A 21,796-nucleotide genomic window follows, 5' to 3' on the forward strand; every position below is an offset into this window, starting at 1 on the left:
ATCTTGTAAGGTCAGGTCTGTGGCTTCCTTTATGGAATCAATCCATCTCTTGTTTGGTCTTCCTCTTTTTCTACTCCCTTCTGTTTTTCCCAGCATTATTGTCTTTTCTAGTGAATCACATCTCATTATGTATCCAAAGTATGATAACCTCAGTTTCATCATTTTAGCTTCTAGTGATAGTTCTGGTTTAATTTGTTCTAACACCCAATTATTTGTCTTTTTCGCAGTCCATGGTGTGCGCAAAGCTCTCCTCCAACACCACATTTCAAATGAGTTGATTTTTCTCTGAATCAGCTTTTTTCACTTTCCAACTTTCACATCCATACATAGAGATTGGGAATACCATGGTCTGAATGATCCTGACTTTAGTGTTCAGTGATACATCTTTGCATTTGAGGACCTTTTCTAGTTCTCTCATAGCTGCCCTCCCCAGTCCTAGCCTTCTTCTGACTTCTTGACTATTGTCTCCATTTTGGTGCTTTTCTAGTATTTCGGTATATCACCAAGGAGACATGGATATTGTGCTTTGCCTTTTAGCCAGTGGCTAAAAATACACCATGGGTCAGGTTCAATAAATATTATTGCTACCTGTTACTTTCTGGCCAGAGTCCAATCCTTCAGTGGCCTGATGCTTACATTACTTCTAACAGCCTAGTTAAGCCTCTTAGGAGATGAAAAGGTTGAGAAGAGTAGATAGAACTTTGCTTAGCAAAAAAAGGAGGTTATATAGACAGGACTAGATCCAGATTCAAGAGAAGGTCCTAATCAAAGTACCCTCTAACATTCCTAGCTTTTAGAATTTGTTATTTGCAAATTCTGATAAGAAATGATCAGATCTGTACCTCTCAAACTAATGTGTAGAGTGGAATACAGTTATCCTCTGAATTTCATGGTGTAGTTCTCAGTTGAAAAGATACACCAGATGAATGCATATAACTATTTGTATTTTAGAAAGAAATGTGTTTAGAAATGCTTATTTTGTGAGAAAATGTGTTAAAATATATATTTAAATATAAAATCAAAAATACAGCCAACAGTTAACAGGAGCAGATGAAATTACAACAAAATCAACGCCTCCTTACAACAAGGCAGAATTCCAAGGTGCCTAAAGGAGGCAGTTGTGAGACCTTTAATGAAAAAACCTTCCCTGGACCCCTTAAACATGGATACCTTCCGGCCAGTGTCCAATATTCCATTCTTGGGTAAGGTAATAGAGCGTGTGGTGGCCTCCCAGCCCAGAGATTCCTGGATGAAACAGAGTATCTAGATCCATTTCAGTCTGGTTTCAGGCCTGAGTATGGGACGGAGACGGCCTTGCTTGCCTTGGTGGACAACCTACGCAGAGAACTGGACAGGGGGAGTGTGTCCCTATTGTTTCTGCTGGAGCTCTCAGCGGCTTTCAATACCATCGACCATGGTATCCTCCTGGACCGCTTAGCTGGGATGGGACTTGGGGGCTCTGTTTTGCAGTGGCTCCGGTCATTCCTGGAGGGGCGAACCCAGAAGGTGGTACTGGGGGACTCCTGTTCGACTCCTTGGCCATTGGCCTGTGGAGTCCCTCAGGGTTCAGTTTTGTCCCCTATGTTATTTAACATCTACATGAAACCGCTGGGAGAGGTTGTTCGGGCGTTTGGAGTTTGGTGCCACCAGTATGCTGATGACACCCAACTCTATTTCTCCTTTCCACCTTCTTCCAAGGAAGCTGTCTTAGTTTTAAACCGGTGTCTGACATCAGTTGTGGATTGGATGAGGATGAACAAATTGAGGCTTAATCCAGACAAGACAGAGGTGCTCCTGGTAAGGCAGATCAGGGAATAGGGATACATCCTGTGCTGGATGGGGTTATACTCCCCCTGAAGACACAGGTTCACAGTTTGGGTGTCCTCCTGGACTCAGCTTTAAATTTGGATTCCCAGGTTTCTGCACTGGCCAGGAGGGTTTTTGCAGATTTGAGATTAGTGCGCCAACTGCGCCCGTTCCTTGACCCGTCCAATCTGGCCATGGTGACACATGCCTTAGTCACATCCTGTTTAGATTATTGTAACGCGCTCTACATGGGGCTGCCTCTGAAGACTGCTGGGAAACTTCAGCTGGTACAACGTGGTGCAGCCAGAATGCTAACTGGGGCTGATTACAGGGACCATACAACTACCCTGCTAAAAAAGCTCCACTGGCTGCCAGTTTGTTTCCGGACACAATTCAAAGTGCTGGTGTTGACCTATAAAGTCCTACACAGCTTGGGTCCAGGCTATTTGTCAGACTGCATCGCCCTCTATGTGCCTCCCCGGGCCCTGAGATCTTCAGGAGAGGCCCTTCTTTCAATACCTTCATCCGCACAAGTACAACTAGTGAGGATACGAGATAGGGCCTTCTCAGTGGCTGCCCCTAGGCTTTGGAATTCCCTCCCTAAGGAGATAAGAATGGCCTCTTCCCTGCAGTCCTTTCGTCAACAGGTAAAAACTTTCTTATTTCAGCAAGCCTTTGATTCCGAAGGCGGCTAAGGATAGGCCCAAAAGGAGGTCATATTGCTCTTGCTTGTTTATTTTTTAATTATTCTGATTTTATGAGTATAGTTTTTAATTATCAGAAACAGTTTAATGCTATTTTAAATTAGAGTTCATTTTTTAATTATATCTGTTTATATTTATTTACTTATGTATTATATGCTTTTAACTTTGGTAGGTTTTAATTGTATCTGTTTTTTATCTGGAAGCCGCCGTGAGTTCCAATTTGGAAAAACGGCGGGGTATAAATAAAGTTAATAAATAAATAAAATAAATAAATAAAATCAGTAGCAGCCAAACAGTTAAAAAAAAATGTCAGGTAGTTAAATCATCATAAAAGCCTGCTGAAATGAATAGGTTTTTAACTGGTGCCAGAAACGCATCAGCGTATATGGAGGGGAAGTGCATTCCATAACTGAGGTGCAATCCATAATTGGGGTGCTATTGCTGCATAACAGATGTTTTTTGCATGCGGAACAAGCAGGCAGGCCTGAGCTGCAGATTTTAATAAGCAGACAGATTTGTATAGGAGGAGACACTCCTTCAGATCTGTAGGTCCCAAGTTGTTCAATGAATTCTCAGATCACCTGCACCTTGAATTTGGCGTGGTAGTTAATTTGAACTCAAGATTCAGGTCTAGCCATTCCCCTTGCATAATAGTTTTTTGTTTATCCTTCCTAGATAAACAACGGCCTGATTCTTTTTTTTGATACCTTATACAATGTCCATGAGATCCTCCTTTACATTAAGCAGAACAGCTGTCACAGGGCAGGCAAGACTCCTCCAGGTTTTGTACAAATTGCCTAGTCTCAGGTCTCATTTAAATATGGGAAGGGGACCATAGCAGAGTGGTACAGCTGCTACTTTGTATGTAGTTGGTCCCAGGTTCAATCCACAGCCTTCCAGGTAGGACTGGGAGATACCCCAGTCTGAAACTCTGAAGAGCTACTGCCAGTCACTGTAGGCAATACCAAGCTAAATGGACCAATGGTCTGACTTAGTACATGGCAGCTCCTATCTTCCTATGTTGCTACTACCACATTACATTTACAAGGTGGTGAGACCATGTGCGTGCAGTATATGCATATCAATGCCATGTCAGATGTCTGATGTGCTAATCCTGCACGTGGATGAGCATGTACTTGCAAAAGTTTTGTATGTAGCTACATCCAATTATATCATGGTTTTTGCAAGCATGATAAAGCAGGAGGAAGATATGAGCTACGAAGTTTCTAGCCTCTTTCCTAGGGCCACTCCACATGACTCAAAGTCCCTTCAAGCTCACATCCAGCAATGTAGGAGTTATTTTCCTATGTTATGACCCCATACTACTGAGACATTTGAATATCCCAACCATGTGGATAGGACCAGTCACATGGTCATTCCCACCCAATCAATGCTGGTATGTTATTTGGATGTGAAAAGCCCATGGGTGATATCCAACAAAGTTGATCAGTTAGTGCAAGGACTTCTGGCTGTTCAATGGAACTTCCCCTCCCTCTCCCTTCCTCATGTGGTTCCCATGCACCCCCTAAATCTACTTTGTTGGATATCACCCCAGATGAACATCATTTATATTTGGTTGGAATATTCAGATGCATTTTCCAGAGCCATGACACCTTATTATGTGAAAGCCGATTCCAAATGGTGGGCAACCCTTGGCCCATTGGCCTTATTGGGTCTGCCAGGCCTCCTCATTTGACCTGCAGAGCTGTTTCAGCCAGACAACAGCCACCTGTCCTAAACCTGATGTCATATATGACATAAGATGTGGTACAGGTAAAAATGTGGCTCCCTGCTAAAAGTGGAGTTTTCAGGCTGATGTCAGGTGATTGACAGGAGGGGAGCCATAATCTAAGCCACACAGACTGTATGTGTTTGAAAGGGGCCAAAATCAGTTTGGGATAACTAGTGAATCTTATGAATTTTACAGTTGGCCACACAACAAAATGGTCATCTGATTGCTCCATCATGTGGCTAAATTAACTTTCATTGCTACAAGACAGAATATTATTCAGATAACCAATTTGCCAAGAAACCAGCAGTCATATATACTGTAAAAAAAACTGGCCTTCAGTGACAAAAGACTGTATTTAAACCAAGAAGGAAGATTTGTGTATGAGAGAGAATCCAAAATACACTTCAAGCATTTTAGTGCTTCACAACATCCAGGTTCAAGGGGTGGTGGGAATGTGAACGAAAGGATTTTAAGTTGGTTTATTTTATTTTTAAAAAAAGTTTTAAAGGACGTATTTCCTAATCCTAGAAATATTTTACAAATGTAGTTGGCTTTGTCCCCCATGCATCTGGAACACTTGGATGAAATTTAATGGACACAATCCTTCTAAAACATATACTGCACTATAATAGAGCATTGTAATTTGTAATGTTTCTAAAGCAGAAAAGCTACTATGCACATATACCAGATAAGCGTTATTATTTATTAAATTAAGGACATTCCCAGAAGGAATTAAATTTGATTGACAGACAAGGAGACTGAAGAAAGGATCTTGACTGCTGACCAATTACATTCTGAGTTGTTGACTAAAGAGGTTGAATCTCATTCATAACAGAATACTTTGAGCGAAATGGCACCATCCATTTGTGGCGTATATTAGCAAAGCCTGCTCTTTCTTAGTTTGCTTGCTGAATGTTGATCTTCTGCCTTCAGAAATGGCATAGTGGTTCTATGACAAACACTTTCATTACTTGTACTGTAAAGGTTAAGGGAAAGGGTGACATTACCCAAGGGAATGATATTAATGGGGGGGAAACACAGATGGAACCAGCACAATTCTAAAAATATGCCTGCAGTGACACAAATGCAAAAATCCACTTCACAACCATGGCCAAATCTTAGATATTGTGAATTATGTTTGGTTTTAGGAAAATGTAAACCAGGGATGGGTAACCTCAGACCAGGGGGTCAAATGTGGCCCTCTAGGCTTTCTCCCCAGGCCTTCCCAGGTGCCACATTCTTCTTCCAGTCCACACCCCTCACTGGCCCTGCTCTTTGCCTTCTTCACATGTTTTTGCCTGCCTGGATATAATGCCTTTTACTTGGCTGGATAATTGTGTGTGTGTACCTCTTCTGTATGGCTGGAATGTAGCCTACCCCAAAAAGATAAGTGTCTCATTGCTACACCCACTTTTTGACTCTGGCCCTGCCCCCACTAGGATGAAGACCCTGGAAAGTCGTTTAGGAAGAAGTGTGGCCCTCAGGCTGGAAAAGGTTCCCACCCTTGATGTAGATATTAATTTGCATAATTAAATTATGGAACTCACCACCACAAGATTTGATGATGGCTGAAAGATTAGATGGGTTTTAGATCAAGGATTTGGTGGTGTCCATGACTTTGCATAAAAGGCAGTGTTAATTCTATTGTATGATGTACAAAGTTCTTCATTTTAAGCACAGCAAGGACATTGGATAAATTGATGGAGAGCAGGTCTATCAACAGTTCGTTTCTAAATGGACCTTCCATGTTCAGATGCAGTATACCTCTGAATATCAAATGCTGGAGGGAAAAAAACAGGATGTTTCCCTCTATCTGCATTATTTGAGTTATACACTAGAAGGATCCTGAGGTAGGACTGGAAGGAATGAGGAGCCTGGGAAATGCTTGCAAGGCTAAGGAGCAGTGAAGGAATAAGGAGGGGCAGAGCAAGGAGCAGAGGCTGTTCGCTGACCTCGTAAATGCTTTTTGTTACCGTTAAAATGTGCATACAGGAAGTAGAAGTTTGCATAGTGAAAGGGCAGTAATTCAGTTCACATTTAAAGCTGAATCTATTGACTTCATACTTTCCAAACATTATGAGAACTGAAACTCAACCATCCTTTGAAATTCAATTTTTGTGACAAATATCTGCAACAAGTGTTTATAAAAATGCATTACATTAGGAGAAATTGCTTGCAAACAATCCTACCTTAGTCAAATCTGCATACAAAAATGTGTTTATTAGGAGAAATACACACTGAAACGGTGAAGAATTTTCATGAGGGCTTTTTTATTTTAGAAAAATTGCAAATCGCTGTAGAAATGTGGAGAACTTAATTTAGGATTGGAAAAATGAGAAACTGAATGAACCAAAATTGACAGATTCTTCCATTACTAGTGACTGGTTGCAGTTGAGCTTCTGGAGCTCAAGAGTTCTATGGGCTTTTGCAGAGATTCATTGGCTTTGGCTTTCAGAAGACCTATTACCTGAATACCAGTGCATAATGATTCACATAACGATTGACTGTTTATGACCTTTCATTGGTATCTGGCTAACTGCTGTTGGCACACAGTATTGGACTAGGGGACTTTGCTCTGATTTAGCAGTCAGTTCATACATTCTTCAAAGCATTTATAGAATGGGGCTAGAGCTATCAATTTAGATTTGTTTTCATTTTTGCACAGCTTCCTCTGTGCAGTGTTTGGCCTTGGACAGGATACCAAGGAAATCCTGCTTTAATTTCTTTTGTGGAACTTGCATTGTCGTTTGACGAACAATTCTTGTGGGTTGAAATTGCAAATGTCAATGAACAATTTGAATCTTGTGAAAATGTGGTTCACCTCTACTTTTTTTACAGGCTAAAGTGGTAATTGTACATTGTCCCTCCTCATTTTGATATTAGATGTTTCATTTATTGTACCATTCATAATTATAGTAAAGGGGATTATTTCCTTTCCATCTGTCTCAAAGCTTACCAATAACAATGCCAGCAACTAAATCAGTGGTAGCCAACATGCTGCTGTCCAGATGTTGTTGGACTATAACAGTCATCAATCCCAGCCAGCATGGTCAGTGTTGGGGATGCTTGGAGTTAGAGTCTATCCACATCTGGCCTAAACTGACCTATCTTAAATTATCAGCCATGCCCAATCATATCAGATTACAGAGAGTTTTAATATGAATATCTTCAATAGTCCGTAAATTGGAGAAACATTTCAGTTCCCTGGTAATCCAATAAAACATCTGCCAGGGGGTATTTATCAGTGGTCTGTTAGGTAGATGTCTGAAACAATATGAAAATATTAATGTAGTTTTTTTTTTTTTAAAAAAAGTAGATTACCTTTCTCTGTGATTGGATTAAAGCTGGCAAATCACAGATTTTTAAAGCGGGGTTAGAAACAACTGTACAACATAGTTGTTAATGAAATGGCCTTTTCCATCAAAGCTTTTCTGTTCTAATTTGACTTGACTTCCCACGTGAAGTAATTTCAAAGTGTCAATGCAATACCCTGTGGAAAGCTGTCATTCGATGATAAACAATCTCCTTTAAAAATATATTGTGTGGAGAGTGATCTTTCCTGGAGAACCTAAAAACAAAGGCAGGAACTTGTATGTTATTTATATGAGCAAGATGGCACCTACCTGGGCTTAAGATATGTACCAATGAGCTGTGCACTTTTAGTGACAAGAGGACAGGGCCTTCTCATTGCACAGGGCCCCTTCAGTCCAATGAATCATCTACACATTGCAGAGGGATTGTGGAGCTGGTTTGTCATGCTCCTTGACTGGCCCAAAGTAAAAATTATGAGACTTCTCCCCAAAGTCTTCCTTACTCTGAAGATTTCCCTGTGCTAATTCTGGCCTTTTTGATGGCCTGGTGCAATTTGAAAGAAGATACTGCTTACCACTGGGGTGGAGCATTTTCACTGGGCACAGGTTCCAGGCAGATGGCCCTGATTCAAAGAGTGATCCTCAGAAAGACTGAACACGCAGATCATGAAGATCAATGGGGAAGCTGAGTCTGAGATCATAAATCCAGGGCTTAAGGAACCCTCTGAAAGTTCAGGGTTCTGAGCTACAGCTCAATCTGTCCAGGTGTTGGCACTGGTAATGAACAAACTTCCCCTTATTTTACAATTCTCATGCAAGCTGAAATCTTGATGAGTAGTGCAATTGTAGAAACAGTTTAATAAATAAAATATAATAAAGCTGATATGTAGCATCCAAAGATGCTATATTTTGAGAGTGGAAAGAACTTCCTCTTGTACAAGGTGGTGGCTCTGGGTTTTGCTATTCTCCCTACTCAATGCAGTACTCCAAAAATCTGCATGTTGAGCAACCCTTCGAAGCAATATGGGGTGTGCAATGGAGGCTGCAGTCCATCGGGAGAATTCGTGAAAAAATCTGGGGGAGCTCTGCTTGTATAAAAATACAAAAGCCATAAGTTCTGTTGCAGCATTGATTGGATTCTGGCAAGTAGTTGAGATTCAGGCAAACCAGGTTGTATGAAAGAGTCAAAAAGCATGATAAACTCCCTTCCTGACTTTGCAAACTGGCAAGCCTATCTTTTTGGAAGCATGGACGCTGAGGTCTAATAGTGAATCAGAGCCATATAGCGATCCCTCTTCTTGTTCTGAACAATATTCTGTTCCTCAGTCCTGATTTTTGATAAACTAGGGATGCAGAAGGCAACCTTTGTTCCAATTTTCACAATTATGCACTGAGGGAATGGCAATGCAAGTATATTTTTATCCTGCTACACATGTCTGGGAAACAGATCTACAAGGTACTGTTGGGGTGGTCCAAAGCTTCATAAATCTGCAGGTATATTTTAAATTGTCCATGTGTAAAACGCAGATAACACCAGAAGACACAAATGACCTTTGGTAGAAATGAAATTCTATCAACCGTCTAAAAATATTGACAGTTACATGGTGTGCAGCAAATTAATATCATTTAAACCCTTTCTTCTGCTAGTAGATTATATAGGACATCTCTCCCCAGTAATTCTGCGCTAGCTGAGGGCACTTTCATTTATTAAGTTGAGATCACATGTTTGGAGCCATTAAGCAAATTGCTAAGTACAGCTTTTCCTTGAATGCCAGGGCAAATGCAGTATTTCATACCTTCAGTTAATTCCACACCATAATTTAATTTCTGAGACATACTTTTAATTGAATCTTTGCAGGCAATGGGAATATCAAGGGATGCATATCAAGTATTGCAGGAGAGATTGTTCAAAAACAGAATGCTTTAAGGGAGCAACCTTGCCATACTATTTAATGCAAATGTTGTTTTCTTCATCCACATGCTGTTCCAGAAGAGAAAGGAGCACTGCATGTATATGCTAACGGCAGAAACGATAGCTTTAGAGTAATTAGTTTATTTAGCTTATTCAGCATGTAACCCAATAGGGACAACATTAACACTGATAGCTATTCTTAAATTGTTGCTGCTGCCTTTAAAAGAGGCAGGTTGTAAATCCTTATTATATTGTGCTGTTGGACTACAACTCCCATTATACCTGGCTATGCTGGCTGGGCCTGTTGGGAGTCACTCAGCATCTAGATGGCCACAGGCTGTCCAGCCTTGATTTCTAGATATGAAATATTATAGAAAACTAAAGTAAATAAGTTAAAACTCTACTTACTCAACTCTAGTCTCCTCCCATGGATTCCAGTCAACATCAGTCCTGCTCTGTGTCTCCCTCTGACATACAGAGGATAAGTACAACAGATAGATCCTTTTCAGTTGTGGCACCAATGTTGCAGCATGCCCTCCCCAGGGAACCTCACCTAGTACTATCATGATGGGTTGGTTGGTTAAGATTTGGCCTTTACCATAAATTCACCATACGTCTGATCAGTTTGCAATATAAAGATATTGTAAAAGCCCTCACAAAAAAGTCAGTATTTTAGTGCCCATTTCTTCTAGAATACACATTTGTGTAAGCAATTTCCCTCATCGTGAACGAGAGTCTGTAACTGGCAGAAGGCTGGCCCTCCCTGGGTGTGAGGTGCGAGGGAAGTAGATGTGTCCCAGATTGACAGGAACTGGGCGGGCCTTGTGTAATTCCAGTAATACTGTTCTCAGTTCTGCCAGGTGCCTGCTGGAATAATTGGTTGTGGTGGATTTTGTTGGTGGGCTGTTGTTTATATTATATTATATTATATTATATTATATTATATTATATTATATTATATTATATTATATTATATTATATTATATTATATTATATTATATTATATTATATTATATTATATTATATTATATTATGTGTTTAGGAGAAGGCTTGGGAAGAAGGGACATGGGTGATATGACCCCAATTTCAGGGATCATGGGTAGAGGGAGATGGCCATGGGGAGGTGATAAGTTGCCATGGACTTCAAGGACAAGGCTATGTATGCTTTATTGTTGCTCCCACTCCTCCGATGGACAGTTTCCTGGTTGCTCATCTGCTGTGCCCACTTGTGTACAGCACATTTGTACACAATAAAATCACACTCATCCATGATTTGATTGTGGATGGTGCCAATTTGGTGTGTGTTACCAAGACCTGGGTGGGTGATCTGGAAGGAGTTTATCTGACCCAGCTGTGCCTGCCTGGATACTCAGTGCAACATCAGCACAAGCTGCAGGGCTGGGGTGGGGAGAGGAGCTGCTGTGGTCCATAGAATTTCCACATTCATCATCAGCAAACAACTTTGTCTTGGAGTGGGCTGGCCAAGGAGACAGTAAACTAGCATCCACCCTGCTGCTCAGCACCTCCTTTGATTGAGCCAGTGGACACAGTCTTGCCTGCGGTGCTGGAAGAGCCCAAAATTATTGTCCTGGGTGATTTCAATATTCATGCTGAGGTACCTCTAGTGTTCCGGCTCGGGACTTCATGGCGTCCATGATGACCATGGGGCTGTCTCAAGTTGTCACTGGTCTGACACATAGGACATACCCTCAATTTGGTTTTTGTTCCAGAGGGTAGAAGGGATGATCTGGAGATAGGAGATGGATAGCACCCCTTATTCATGGTCAGATCACTTCCTGGTGAAGTTTGGCCTTAAAGTTCTGATCCTCCCCTTCAGGGATTAATATGGTCTAACCCTGGAGACGAATGGAATTCAATGGATTCCTGATTGCCTTGGGGGAGTTTCCAGCAGACAGAGTAGGTCACCCTGTTAGATGCCCTTGTCAGGTTGTTGAACAATGAGACACATCAGGTTCTTGACACAGTTGTCCCTGTTTACATCTTGCTACACCAGTGAATTATGGACAATGAAATAGGCTGGATGATGGCTAGAGCACAATTAATGAAAGATGTGCTAGGAAGCCAACTGAGTATGAGTGAAACAATGTAACAGTGCCTAATATATGATGGTGAGGGCAGCGAAAAAGGTCCATTTCTTTGCCTCCACTGCATTCTCAAGGAGCCATGCAGTGGAACTTTTCCATATTTTCTGGGAATTGTTGACATCTACTTCAGGGAATGGCATTTTTAGACGCTTCGGAAGCCCACTGTGAATTGTTGGCAAGGCATTTTGAGGGTAAATTCATTCGCTTTTGTAGCAATCTTGACACCACATCCACATTCATTGCAGTCTCCAGTGAGGGATCCAGTGCAACATCTGCAGCAACTTATTGGGATCATTTTGAGTAGAGTTGACCTGATTATGTGGATAAGGTGCTTGTGATGATGCAGCCAGCAACATGTTTTCTGGCCCCTTGCCCCTCTTGGCTTATTAAAGCTTGCCGAGGGGGTATGATTGAGTGGATCCAGAGTGTGGTTAACACATCTTTGTGGGATGGAGTGGTCCCAGCCACCCTGAAAAAGGTGGTGATGTGACTACTCCTGAAAAAAGCACATCCTACATCCATTGGTTTGTGACAACTATTGCTCAGTCACAAATACCCACTTTTTAGGGAAGGTGATTGAGAGGGTTGTGATGCAACAATTGCATGTGCTCTTGGATGAAACAGGTTATCTCCAGGGTTGGTTTCAGAGAATAGCATTGAATGACTGTCTTTTGGGCCCCGGTAGTTATGCTGTGGGATGCTACAGGGTATCATCTTATCTCCAATGCTGTTTAACTTCTATATGAAGCTGTTGGGAGTGGTCACTAGGAGATTAGGGGTGAGGTGTCAGCAGTATGCTAATGATCCCCTGCTCTATTTCTCTGTAACATCTGAATTGGGAGAGGCTATTCAAGCCCTGGACTGGTGCTTGGACTTAGTGGTGGGCTGGATGAGGGCCAAGAAACTGATTTTGAATCCTAGGAAGATGGAGGTGCTATGGGTAGGTGGTTCCTGAGTCTTGCTAATTGGTCAATTGCCTGCTTTGGATGGGGTTGTACCCCCCCTGAAAGAGCAGGTTCATAATCTGGGGTGCTCCTGGATCAATTTTTGTCCCTAAAGGCCCAGATGATCTCAGTGGATAGGAGTGCCTTTTACTAGCTTTGGTTGGAAAGACAGATGCAGCTGTTTCTGGACTGGGATAGCTTGACCACTGCTGTCCATGTGCTCGTACTCTCCAGGCTGGATTACTGCAATGTGCTTAATGTGGGACTGCCCTTGAGATTGGTCAGGAAGCTGCAGCTGGTGCAAAATATCCTGGGGCAGGATATCACCAACATGTTACCTCACTGCTGAAATAATTGCATTGGCTGCCAATTATTATTGTTGTTGCTGCTATGGCACCTATGTTTTGGAAGTCCCTGCCATTAAATATTAGATAAGTGCTGTCTCTGTTGTGTTTCTGGCACGTACTGAAGACCTTCCTATTCCATCAGGCCTTTTAAGAGATACCTTTATCCCAGTTTTCATCTGTATTGTAATTGTTTTTAATATTTATTTTTAAGATGTCTTTATTGTTTTATCACTTGTTTGCCTGGCCTTGGTACTTTTGGGAGAAAGGGCGGGATATAAATGATGAGGTGTGCCTGGCGCCATCACTGTTATCTTTTCGGCGCCAGATCAAGACTTTCCTTTTCTCCCAGGCATTTTAGCATGTGTTTTTATATTGTTTTAAATGTTTGATTTGTGTTTAAATTGTTTTTAAAAGATGTGTTTTAAATTTTTATATATGTTTTTAGGTACTGTAAACTGCCCAGAGAGCTTCGGCTATGGTGTGGTATAGAAATACAATAAATAAATAAATAAATAAATAAATAAATAAATAATGATAATGATAATAATAATTAGTGCTTTTTGGGGTAAAATAATTGAAGTGTCTGTGCTCATACATAGATAAAAGTGAGGCAAGTGTGAGCACAAAATGGTTGCTACGGGCAGAAATAAAAGGGGTGCCTGTAGTCCATTCCAGTGAGTTCTAGTAAAAAAACTAATAATAGTAATAGTAATAGTAATTTGTATGTTATTTTGCTAAGTTATGCATTCTTATGAATACTTACCACTTCTCTACACAATTTTTAACAATTTTTTGAGTTTGAGAACTGCACTGCAAAATCTGGAGAAGTGCACATTTCGAAGGACAGCTATGTTTTGGTTTGTGTATTGTTTCAGGGAGTGTGAATTTGGGCTGGGCAAGAATGTCGATTCACTTTATGTCTAAAGACAAATCTATGAAATTTGCACTCTTTGAAACAATATGAGAACTTAAATGGAGCCATCCTTCAAAAATCACACTTATTTGAATTTTGCAGTGCAGTTTGACAACCAAACAATATTTACAAAAATGCACATGTAGGGGAAGCGTGCAGAAAGATGAATATATTAGTGAAAATGACATACAAAAATGCATTATGTGACAAGAAATTCCTTGCAAAAAACTGCCTACAAAAATGTGTTTATAGGAGAAATATGCCCTAAAATGCTGGAGAATTTTCATGAGGATTTTTATAAAAATGGCAAATTGCTGCAGAAATGTGGAAAACTGAATTTAAGATTGGAAAAAGGAGAAACTGAGAGAATTGAAATTGACAGATCCCTAGTGTGCACTAGGTGGATTCACATTAAAATGTGGACTAACCCATTCCTATTGACTTATACTAGCAGCATCGCTATGATAGGATGAAATGAGCAGGGAGAAGACCACATTTGTTGCTCTCTCTTTGGAGTTGTTAATATCTCCTTTTAGAAATAGAAACATTCATATAATGGGGAACACACAGACACACCATGTTTTGTACCTCACCCTTCCTCCAATATGAGCACAGAGCTACCTAAAATATAAAAATAAAATAGCAATACAAATATGCATAATTAAACATACATCAAAACCCATCAGAGTGTCTCCCACCACCAGCAGCATAGTTTTGTCCCAGAACTGCCAACACTTAATGTGATCCTGCAGCCTGGGTAAATAAAAACATTTTCAATTTACTGCATGTTGGCCAAATTATCAGGAGCCCAAGCTGCATAGTGAAGAAATCTTATCAGATGCAACATAGTCCCAAAATCTTCTTAAAACATTATTTACCTTAAATGATTTTATTGACATGAAACTCATCACATAGAAAAAATGAACTGTCTTCAAGTCGATTCTGACTTATGGTAACCCTATGAATAGGGTTTTCATGGTAAGTGGTATTCAGAGGTGGTTTGCCATTGCCTTCCTCTCATCACATAGAAGCTAAATAAAAAAACCCTGACTTTTCTGAATGTTTACTTTTGCTTAAAGAGGAGGCTTCTCAGCTTTAAAGGCTATCATTGCTTGGCTGTTTTCTGAAGCTAACCCTTAACTCAATTCGGTATCTCCGAAATGAAATGGAAATGTGAGACTTATATTGGTTAGAAAGTACATTAGATTTCAAATGCATTGCCTTCTACTTTCTACCCAGCATTAAAAACATCAACAAATGATGTATTCCAATTCTAAGAGGCATTTGCACAATGCAGTCCTATGTATGTATTCAGAAGTAGGTTCCAGTACATTGAATACAGAACCACATTTCACAATCCTATCCCATTCAAGATACTGTCACATTCAGGTCTGTTCCACTTCTGTGACAAACACAGAGCAGGACCTGCAAGGTGATCTTTTTTCTTCCAACTCATATGGAAGAAGGTAGCCTTTAAGGTATCCTAGGCCCTAATCATTTAGGGCAGGGGTGACTAAACGTTTCTTTGGCCCAAGGGCATGTATCAACCTGAGGGTTTGATCCACTCAGGGCCTGGTCAAACCAGATTCCAGGATACCAAGATGAGACAAGTCCACTTGGTGTGAAATAATGACTAATGTTTATTGATTATACAGTTGGAACACATATGCAAATGATAAAAATGAAAAGCAAAGCAAAGTAAGCGTACAGACTCTCCTTGGATCGCTGCAATTGGTGTTGCACTGGTTCCCAAGGTGCAACGGGGAGCCACTCCAAAAGGCTGTGAGTTCCCTGGACAGATGCATGCTCTCCATCTCCCAGGGTGAGAACAAGAAAGAGACATTTCACCTGCCTGGATTTTAAGAGGTCTCCCTTCTCCTAGAAACTGTCTGGGACTGGGTTCTCCTCCCTTCAGGAGAAGGGGCAGTCATAAACATAAGTTTCTCACAGGAGAGTGAAAACAGCCTTATCTGAGGAATGAGGTAATGGAAAAGCAGAACCAGGCAAATGGAAGGTTGTTTTTACTTAGCCTGGCAGAACTATTCTAAATGCAGCAATTAATGAGGCTATGTGCAGAGGTTTAACTCAACTATGGTTACAGTATAACATGAAATATTTGGATATCCATGTCTCTGCGACACACCGTATATGCCCTCAGTGCAAGCGCACGCTTTGCCTCCTTGCCACTCTTTGAAGAAATCACCACAGGCTGCACTATGAGTTGACCAACCCCTCATGGACTCCAGGCCATACATACATACGTACATACACGGGGGGGGCACATATGCACACACATTCACACTCACCACACATAAACCACCCTGGGCTCCTACTTGGAGGAAGGGTGGGATATAAATAAATAAATGCCACACTCTCATCACATAGACAGCACACACACAGACATTCAAGGAGGCAGGCAGATTGAGTGACACACACACACACATTCGGACAAAGAAACAATCCCACACCACTGCCACATTCTCACACTTTCCAAGAGCCCTCATCTTCTATCAGTCAGCAGAGAAACTTGAAGTGGTGTGTGTGTGTGTTTTCCATCGCAATAATATGATAGGATGGAAAAACAAGAAGAGGGAGGGAAGCCCTCTTCTTTACCTTTAAAAAAGGTCTTCTCTGCCTCTGGGGTGTTGTCGTTGCAAGAAAGCCTTAGAACTCAGGAAACAGCATGTATCCCTCCTTCCTGTTTCCTAGGTTCTAAAAATTTCTTGCAATGGTGGTGCCGCAGAGGCAGAAAAGCCGCTTTTTAAAGGTAAGAAGAATTATCCCATTTGGGGACTGAAGGTTTTTTGAAACCTAGCAACAGCTAGCAAGGACTGCATGAAAAAGGAGTAAGCAGAATATATATAGCTTTATTTAAAAAAAAGAAAAAAGAACATCTTTTGGCAATTTTTTGGGGACACAAAGAAATGCTTGGGGTCCAGATACCATCCACAGTCAAATTAGTCAACCCTTATTTAGGCCTGTTAAAGAACTTTGAATTGTGCCTGGAATCCAACTGGAAGCCAATACAGATGATGAAGAAATGGCATTATTTATAAATTCTCGGTGGTTTGCCTCAGTTGGTAACCTGGCAGCCACATTCTGGGCTAGTTGTACTTTCCCTGAAGTTTTTTAAAAACACCCTGATGTCAAGCACATTGTAGTAATTTACAGTGCAATCCTATGCATGTTTACTTAGAAGTAAGTCTCTTGGTGTTCAATGTGGCCTGCTCCATTGAACTCCCAGGTAAGTGTGTCGAGTGTTGCTGTCTTTACTTTGTTTTGGAACATAGAGCTTATGAAACAGGCTGTAATAGATGTTTTCCATTCAAGATGCTTAGCAGAATTGAGCTCCATGCTAAAGCAGGAGCTGCTTTACTTCACCCGCCTGCTGGAGTGAATAAAGTAAGAGCACATGCTCTCGTGGAAGTGAAGTGCCTACATAAACGTAGGTGCATCGAGACAGCTTTATAAGCCAGCCCCACCCCTGATCAGGCCTCTTTATTGGCTAATGTGGCACTATACCCACCCATCCCAGAGTGGGATGTGGAATGTCCTCCTCTGTGAAGCGCATCTGTCCCCTACATATGACTTTTAGGAGGAATTTGAAAATATTCCTGTTTCCTCAGGCTTTTGATGGCTGAAGGAGACTGTTCTTGGCAACCTGGATATCACTGGATGGAAGAACATTTTTAATTGTTTTTAGAATTCTTTGTTGTTAAATTGTTTTGTTTGCTGCCCAGGACGAAGGATGGGATATAAATTTAATAAAATCAATAAGCAAACAAACAAAATCCCTTTCTGCAGTATGGAATTAGCTAGGTGCCTTTGGAGTCTGAGTTGCATTTGGGGGGGGGGAGGTGTTTTCTTATTGGCCAAGAATTCACCTCTTTTTGCCTACTCCAGATGATAAATCTATGGGGACTTGGTAATTGATTTGTCACAACTGGCAGGGAGTTAGAGCAGGAAGGGGTTTATGTTAGCTTCCTTGGTGAGTGCTCAAGGGCACCAGCTTGATGAAGGAATGTTCTCCCAACTTGCCCATTATTGCCAGGTGGCATGAAAGAAGTGGGCGGGTGAACAGACCTTGGGCACCAGATGATGAATTTCTCTGAACGCTGGACAGTGGAAGAAGGATGCATCTCATGAAAGCCCCTCTCATTTCACCGTTAAGCACATAATAAGAGACAGTCTGCTGAAAGGCCTAGCTAGTCCAGCATCCTGTTCTCACAGTGGCCAAGCAGATGCTTGTGGGAAGCCTGCAAGCAGGATCTGAGCACAAAAGCATTCCCTCCACTTGTGATCTCTAGCAGTTGGCACTCAGGGGCAAGGAAAGACACAGATCTGTTAACCCTACGATCTGCTGGGGTGTTGTCAGCCAAGTGAAAGTGTGGAAAATCCTCCCATCATGTTCTCTGGCTTAGGCTGCTCAGACATATCAGATAGTTCAGTACTCCCTTGCAGGTTCTTTAATGTAATACATTTGTAGCATTCATTCCCTTTATATGTCTCCCATGTTTACTCCGGGGGAATGGTGTGGGCAAAACTAATATCAGTTATCAGAACTTTTTTTAAGTATCGTTTTACTATTTTGGGAAGAAAGGTGGGATAGAAATTTAGGGCAGTTTTCAACTAAATTGGGGACAATTTCCCCCAAAACTCCTAGAGGGGGCAAAACACAGCTCTAGGGTGGTGGTGCACCCATTTGCCTCTCCCTGGCTACAGGCCTGTCCCTATGCCATCCACAAATCTGCTCTGGAGGGTTTGGAAAAACCCCAGAACAGATTTAGGGGGCATGCAAGGGAAGGAGAGGGGGAGAACATTCTGTTGTACAAGGAGAAATCCTTGTGCTGACAGAAAGTTTGTCTTAGCATATTCAATGTAGAGTATGTTTAATAATAAAGAATAAATGAAATAAACTTCCCCACTATGGTTCCTTTTGCTGCTACTCTAGATTATTGTTCCTGTGCAGCTGAATTTATTCCACTGGTCTTGTAAAATTGCAATTGGGAGGAAGAACAAGGACATGAGAAAGTCAGAAATAAGATGTTGTTGGAGAGGCTTTTTGTTTTTTGCTATGAGAGAACTGCAAAGGGAAGAGATTAAAAGGGCTCTTGACGATGACTGATCAGTATTTAAGCATTGATCTATGTTTGCAAGACTAGAATGGAGATGTAAGAACATTAGAAATGTATACTCTCACAAAGGAAATAGTTTTCAGTGTAATATCTGAAAAAGCTTTTTTTTGTTAATTCAATTATGTATACCAAAAAAAAGCACTTGCGCTTTGTTTTTAATTTGCAGCTGCTATACTTGATCCCATAAGTTACAGAAAAGAAATTATGTAGAACAATGTGCTGCATAAACAAAAAAAAAGGGGCATGCATAATTCTCACTTGGAGGTATATATTAGGGGCATGCATAGGCTCTGTGTGTTCCCTGAATTATGAGGTGAATATGGGTGATTTAAGTGAGATTTTCAATTTACAAATTGGTTTGCACCATTAACAAGGAATCTTGAGCTGTTTGATCAGGGACTTCCTAAAATCCCAAGTTGCTCTGTGTAGTCAGGTGCCCAAAAAGCACTTCATTTTTAAAGCAACCACTGCATTTTGTTTAACCAAGATGAAGAGGGAAATGCCCTGAGCTCAGATGAAGAGGGGCAGGCATGGAGTGTGTGTCTGTGTGTGATTTCCTTTTGATAAACAGGTCTAGGTTTTAATTCCAGTGAATTATTTTCACTGGCCCTTCAAAAGCTGGCCCTAAACAGCTGTAATTTCCCGCATTTTGGAACTTGAATGGACATGGAAAACCCCTTACAAAATGTGTTAAATCCAAAGGCTTGTTGTTAATTAAATTTTATCTTAGAGCTATCATTCTGCATGGCATTTTACACCAAGAAACAGAAGCAGAAGGAGGAAGATATGGGTCCCCACAAGGTTACATGATAAACATCTGAGATTTATTAATATGTGTAACTATCAACCTATTGAAGAATTCTTACCTATCTGCCTATATTTCAATTGAATCAGTCAATTTAAAGTTGCATATTTGTAATATAAGTGCCTTTTTGAGATACTAGAGCAAGTGTGAGAATTATGATCTATGCAGATATTCATAGTTAGAAAGACTATCTGCAATATTTTTCTCTTTCAATAGCAAACTAAAACTAAAATAACTCCTCACTAATTGCCCTTAACTCTCAGATAAGAATTTGTCCATCAATGATTAAGCAACTAAAGCTAGATTCAATTAATCTGCCAATTGAAGCTTCTGACCCTAGTTAGTATGTTTGATTTAATTCAATCTAGGGAAGTTTAAGAGGAGTCATGCCTCATATAATCCAAAGAGATAGCATAATTCTCTCTCTCTCCTCTCTCCTCTCTCCTCTCTCTTCTCTCTTCTCTCTTCCCCTCCCCTCCCCTCCCCCTCTCCCCCAAAGCTGTAGCAAGATCCAAATTGCACACCCTGTTTTCTGTTAGGTCTCCTTGTAGAAGTTGCCTGACCCTTGACAGACAGAATGTAATGGAAAATTTGTTATTAGCTTGTAAGGCCATGATATAATAATAGGTAGCTTTTCTTACATGCAGCAGAGATGCCCCAAAGTTAGAAACTTTAGAATTTAATAGCCTGTATGGAATTAGAGTACCTGAAGAGTGATTTATATTATCTTCTGTGTAAGCCCACCTGTTATTTAAGTGGAACTCTGCAGATTTTAAACCAGAATTCCTAATCCAATTCTTGGTGGACTGTCTCATGTTATCATCAGAGAAAGGTGTTAAGGTTAATACACAGCCACTGCCAAGATGGATTTCAAAAGCATTTGCAGCCTTCATGGTCAAACGTTCATAGACTTGACTTTCCCCCTGAATACTCAGGGTCATGAAACACTATAAGTATGACTAACATTTATGTTTATTGTGTATCAGTCAAATGCTTTGAAAAAGCCATACTTATTTATTATCCTATTTACATTTAGGGAGAGTAACAGTGCAATCCTGTGCAATGTTTACTAAATAAGTTCTACTTTGTTCATTATATCTAGGGATGGAGAAATCTGTCAGGTTCTGTTTCTCTGTTTCTCATTTTTTCCCCAAACTTAAATTCAATTCTCTACATTTTTGCAGCAATTTTTGGTTTATTCATCTGCATTTTAGTGCAACTCTCTTCCAATATACATATTTTTGTATGCAGTTTTGCCTAATATACACATTTTTGGAAAGCAATTTTGCCTAGTAGAATGTATTTTTGAAGGTTATTTTCACCAGTATATGCATTTTTATGAATACTCATATATGCATTTTTCTACACATTGTTTGGTTGGAGAACTGCATCACAAAATTTGGAGAAGTGTGAATTTAAAAAGATAGCTGTGTTTTAATGTGTGTATTGGTTTGAGGTCAGAACCTTAAATGCAATAATACAGCGACTAGTACGTAGGGACAAAGAGAACTATTACAATAGTTATTGTATAGAAATAGAAGAAGACAACAAAAAGGGTAGAACAAGAGCCCTGTTACAAATGATTAGAGAAATGAAAGGGAAATTTAAACCAAGAATAGGGATGTTGAATAATCAACAGGAGAACACACTGACTGACCGACATGAAATAAAAGGAAGATGGAAAGCAATACACTAACGAACCATATAAAAGAGATGCAAGAGTGACAGATTCATTCAGAGAGGAACAGTATGATGAAGAACCAGAAATTTTAGAATGTGAGGTGAAAGCTGCTCTTAAAATACTTGGAAGAAACAAATCACCAGGAACAGATGGCATACCAATAGAGTTACTACAAGTTACTGAGACTGAATCTGTCCAAAACTTGACAAAAATTGGTCAAATATGGAAAACTAGATAGTGGCCCACAAACTGGAAGTGTTAGGTATATATACCAATTCCAAAGAAAATCACCCTGTGGTTTATAGATTACAGCAAAGCCTTTGATTGTGTAGTTCACAAAAATTATGCAATGCTTTAAAAGAAATGGGGGTGCCACAGCATCTGATTGTCCTGATGCACAT

At 40.5% G+C, this 21,796-nt stretch overlaps 1 protein-coding gene across 2 annotated transcripts in view; it reads left to right on the top strand.

Annotated features, from left to right (window-relative positions):
- The window catches only part of NYAP2 (neuronal tyrosine-phosphorylated phosphoinositide-3-kinase adaptor 2), a 234,901-nt gene that overhangs the window by 20,696 nt on the left and 192,409 nt on the right, over positions 1-21,796 (top strand). Inside the window, exon 1 of one of the 2 annotated variants that reach the window (XM_061634460.1) lies at positions 16,465-16,541. The exons of the other annotated variant lie outside the window; for it this stretch is intronic. The gene's annotated coding sequence lies outside the window, so the exon portion shown is untranslated. Of the gene's footprint in view, positions 1-16,464; positions 16,542-21,796 lie in introns of those variants that run through there. 2 annotated transcript variants of the gene reach the window in all.

This window comes from Rhineura floridana, chromosome 7, assembly GCF_030035675.1.
Source record: "Rhineura floridana isolate rRhiFlo1 chromosome 7, rRhiFlo1.hap2, whole genome shotgun sequence".
Classification (NCBI taxonomy): Eukaryota; Metazoa; Chordata; class Lepidosauria; order Squamata; family Rhineuridae; genus Rhineura; species Rhineura floridana.